The sequence below is a fragment of the Belonocnema kinseyi genome, chromosome 9 (genome assembly GCF_010883055.1).
Source record: "Belonocnema kinseyi isolate 2016_QV_RU_SX_M_011 chromosome 9, B_treatae_v1, whole genome shotgun sequence".
Lineage (NCBI taxonomy): Eukaryota > Metazoa > Arthropoda > Insecta > Hymenoptera > Cynipidae > Belonocnema > Belonocnema kinseyi.
In genome coordinates, this window is record NC_046665.1 from 14,893,966 (window position 1) to 14,899,398 (window position 5,433).

Below are 5,433 nucleotides of genomic sequence, written 5' to 3' on the forward strand. Positions count from 1 at the left end.
TTTATACTTGAAATAACGCTACCTCAAAATATACGCATATCAAGAGGCGCGCGAAGTATTCAAATCATGAGAATCGCCAGAATCAAAATCTGGAAATATTAAAATCCCAATCTCTTCATTTTATTTCAAAGCAGATAGAGATACAAATAGAACCACTGAAGTGTTCCGACCGGCAATCGTACACCTTTGAGTTTTCAAATTCAGAAGAGGAGCAATGGTTTGCGCGCGCAACCTAGTCATTTACATCGTCTCCTACTATAATCACACGGACATAGACCTGCGATAATATTGGACCACGTCTCGTTTTAGATTTGTGATCATTGTATTAATCACGTCTGCATATTATTTACATTTTCTGTTTGAAACAAATTGACATTATTTTTATTTTTAAATTGAAAAAGAGACCGATCTGTTCGGAGTGGTATTCAAGTGTTACGCTTAATGTCTCTGTTTAAATATTTTTTTATTTAGAATTATGGAAAGAATAATTTACACAGGAAAACCATTTCATGTAATATCAAGAAATCTCAATTAATTTTTTATCATGCGCTTTTTCATTTTTTTATACTGCATAAAATGGTTTGTTTACGTAAATTATTCTTCTTGTAAATCTAAATAAAAAAATATATTATAATTTGCATGCTATGTAGGAGGAGCGGGGCGAAGGGGTTGCCGGATTAGAGCTGTATTTTGTTCTATCTCCGATATATGGCGCCACACCGTTACTTTTGTGATGAATCCGGTTTAGTACCTGTGTTCATCGTAGTGTACCAGCGCTACGCGCACTAATTCAAATTAATTAGAATAATATTCTACTCAACGATTATGTTCTTCTCTCTTCAAGATTCAGAAAAATCTTTCAAAAACTAAAAATAAATTCCAAACTTTCGTTCAAAAAATTAAGTGGCCACCGTCAGAATTTTATGAGCTTGACCCCTCGAAACATTCGGTTCAGGGAAACAAAGTACATCCTGTGCGGTCCACAAGAGGCTTTCCAGATACCGCTGAGTCTGGCGAACATGTGTAAGCCATAATACCAAATCCCTCCCAAGCAAGACTTTTCCAATGGATTCAAACGCAGATCGAAAGTCCCCTTTTTATATTTTAGACTCTGTCAGTTTTTCATCTTCAAATTCTTGAGAAAGCGTGAGAAACTCTTATGATCAGAAATTCTTGAATTTGACAAACCTTAGTAGGAACGGCTGAGAGGTCCCTTTTTATTCGATTTTGTAAGGCAGGAAATGACTCTGGGACCCAAAAAGGGAGAGGGCGCACTGTGGCTTGTGAAAGGATAATAATCTTTCACGATAGCATTCACATTCGCATTGTATCACGACATATTCATAATATCATTTAGCTCGGAATTTCGAGTTATAATTATAATATTTATACCCAGATCTCGATAAGGTGTAGGCTAGTTAAGAATTTATTCGTAATTCACTTTCTGCCCATGAAAATATTATGGACAATTTCATTGGTACTTCTTAGGCATTATTATTTGACCAATTTGGACGGGACTGTCCCGGCATATATCATCAGTCACGGACGCATTTTTATAATGCAATCAAGTGATCTGATGAGAGCAATCTGCCCAGACATATTGGGCAAAGCCTGGTTTTTACCCCATCATTGACGGACTGGGTTGCAGTCAAGTACACGATGGGGAGACCTACAGCTTAAGGTGGGTTCCGAACCACCAGAACCTCGGTAAAGGTACATTGAAAAATTTCTAGAAGTACCGGCTCAGGGATCGAACCCTGGACCTCTGAGGTGAAGTCCGAGTGTCTAACCAACTGAGCCACCGATTATTATTATATTATTATTATTATATTGTTTCAGCTAGATAACCTTTATAGATCAAATTTAAAAACACTGTAAGAACAAGCGGCTAGATATTTGCAAAGGATTAAGAGTTTAGGCTAGAATCACTTAAAATTGTAAAGTCATTATTTTATTTCTTCTGTTTTGTAACAAAAGGCATCGATTCACTTTGAATTAATTCATTTGCATTCAAATTCCAATTTCTAAATCCTGCAGCTAAAGAAACAAGTGTAATGAGCACCCAATGACTTTTAGTTAGATTAGCTAGATCTTCAATATTAAAGTATAGAAAATAATTTAGAAAAGACGAGTAGATAAATTGTAAGTATCAGGAGTTTAGGGAAAATTAGAAGTAAGCTAAAGCGAACGAAAGCACGAAACGAAGAAGAGGCTCAACCATAATGCCCAACCCCCTTTTCATGAAGGGGCGAGGATCCGCAGCAGCCCCTGCGTGGGCGAGAACCAGCACTCGATCTCCGAACTTTTAACCATACGGTCGTTTTTCTCATTTTCTCGAAACGTCGAGTCTCTGAATAAAAATTACAATTTTTAATTTCGCATAGTTGAAATTCAATCTTTTCAGTCAATATTAATTCTAAAGTTAAAATATAGAATCTTTTATAAGACTCTCAGCACAACACGAGGTGAACTCTAGTTTCTTGCAGCAAGGACTCTGATTCCTTTCGGCGGCGAAGTTCGACGGACATCGTTGGGGAGAACTTCATTCTCGAATTTCGCGCGCGAATAAATCCCCGGGCATTATACTTTACTAAGTTCATATTCTTTAACATAGGACTGTATGCAGTTTGGCTTGGTTAGTTCGTCGAGGAAAATTTACACGAGCGGATGTGTCCAATCCGTCCCCTTTGCCCCCATCACTGAAACCACTATGCGCGCTCAGCCAGTGAGCCCGGGAGAGTTCAAGCGGTTCGAACTCTTCATGTTCCCATTACAGTACACTGTACAGCACAACAGGTATAATATTGCGCGCAATTATACAGCATTTCGTTTGTTGATTTGTTTACAAAATAAATTAACGTTACATAACATAACCTTACATAACAACCGTACATCACATAAATCAAATTTACTACCAATAAGCCTCCATAGATTTAGTCTAAAGAATATAATCGTTTAAATTATTTTCAATTGTAACTGCAAAAGTTACTTTATTTAAATATGTCGGGTAGACCAGGGCAAACTTAATCATCGGAACAAAGTTTTCAACGTTAATAAAACGTATGGTCTTTTAATGGTATACTATTCTTTTATTTTGAATAACTCAGTTTCAAACATGCAAGCAGCGCAACGATTCCCTGAGTATTGATAAAAATTATTTTATAGGACTTGTATAATAGGAAAATTATTTAATATAATAAACAAAGTTTTTAAAAGTGTGTTTTCTATAATTTTCAATAATTTTATGTTCGTTCAAGTTTTGATGCAATAAATTTGGATGGAAACAATATAATAATAGGGAAAATTTTCCTTAAAATGATAAGGTTTTTTAAAAATTTTAATTAATATTAATTCTTTTTTTTTAATACCAGTCTTCCTAATCATGAAAATCTACGTTGGGATTTTGAAATCTTCTTGAATACTTTCAAATCCGTGGGATATCGTTGGAGAAATCTTCGGAATTTTTTAAAATCTTTTCAAATATTTTGATATTTATAAAATCTACGAAATCCCTTTGAAATATTTGGAAATCTTTAGATTCGTAAGAATCCCTATGAAAGCTGTTGAAATATTTCTGTAATCTTCTGTACTCTTTACCACATCTTTGAATCATATGAAATCATAAAAACCGCTGTGGATTCTAAGGAATTTTATCTGTAAATGCAAGTTTACCTCGCGAGGAAGCAAAAACATAAATCTCTAAACTTTTTAAAATCTTTCCTAAATTGTGCTCTGATATATGTGTTAGTTACTTTGTGTGACAGTTAGAACGTTTGACATTTTCATTAATACTTGCAGACATTGTAATTTTTGTTATGCTCTACGTGGTAAATGCTGTATAATTGCGCGTAATGTTACATCTGTTGTGTTATGCAGTGTATTGTAACGTGAAAATAAAGAGTTCAAATTGCTTGAAGTCTCCCGGGCTCACTGGCGCATAGTGGTTTCAGTCGTAGAGGGTACGGACTGGACACATCCACTCGTAAATTTACACTAGGCATGCGCGAGAGAGGCGGTCTCATGTGTGGAGACGGCACCACTCACTAGAGTGCACGATCTGTTCGGGCCTAATAGAATTCTTAAATTGCCGAAAATTTAAGTTCAGGTTATATAACTGAGAATGACAGAATTTAAGAATTTATGATTTTTAACAATATTTTTATCCGTGGGCGTGAGTGGACCTATTATCGACGTGAAAACTATAGGCATCTGCCTTTGAAGCTTAACAACTCCGTCAAAAAAATGCTAGCGCAACAAAAAAACAGTAAATTAAAAGCTGAACGTGTTCTACGTTAATGAGCTTGAAGAAGTTTATCTAAACAAAATTTTGTGCTTAGCAGACCGAAAAATATAAAAAAAGTAAGGATTTTCGGGTACATTTAAGAACAGTCAAGTTTAGAGCATTATTTCTTATACAAGGAGCGATGAAATAATTTGAAAAAATTCATGAGTATGAGGAAAACTGTTGTGAACTAGTTGCAGTTGAGAAATTTAAAAAATAATACAAATTTTTGCTTGAAAGTACAAAAATATGCAATTATATTATCTTCAGTTTTAATACCGATATTAAAGCCATTAAAATTGCAAACTGTAATGGATAGGCTCTGTATTTGTTTTCAATCACCTGGAAGGATGTGATAGTCTTATTTTTTGTGAAAATCGCGATATTTTTAGACATTTTTTATGTTGGAAAAACAAGTGACAGAAAGCAGGGGGGCGTTTTTTACTGCCGACCGCTGGTGTTTTTGTTCGACCCGTGGCCAGGTGCAATCCAAGCATTCAGAACCAGGGGTCGAAGAGTGGCACCAGCGGTTGGCAGTAAAACAAAAAAGGGCCCCTCTGCTTTCTGTCACTTGTTTTCCAATAAAAAAAATGTCTAAAAATATCGCGATTTTCACAAAAAAATAAGACTACCACATCCTTCCGGTTGATTAAAAATAAATACAGAGCCTATTCATTACTGTTTGCAGTTTGAATTGCTTTAATATATGTATTTTCTCGCCGATAGTAGACACAAGATTTAGTTGGTATCTCAAAGTTTATTAACGTAGTCTTGAGACATTCTGTGGATATCCCGTATTATAAATTAGGATATCCCAGGGATATCCCAATTTATAAAAATTGGGATGTCCCATTTATATCTTAGGATATCCTGGGGATATCCTCATTTCCGCCCTGTAGGATATCCCTAGGTCAGCCTGGGACATAAATGGGATATCCCATGCTGTGAGGGTATTTGTGAAACGTAACCTTCACACCTTTCTTCTTATTCTTCTTTTCAGTGTATTTTTCACAAGTAGGAACTATACAATTCACCATTTTTTCTCGTATCGATTTATCACAATTCAAAAATTATTTAACTTGCGAAATTCGATCAAACTAATGCAATTTTTTACAAAAAACAATGATCGCAGATGTACACAATATACGTAT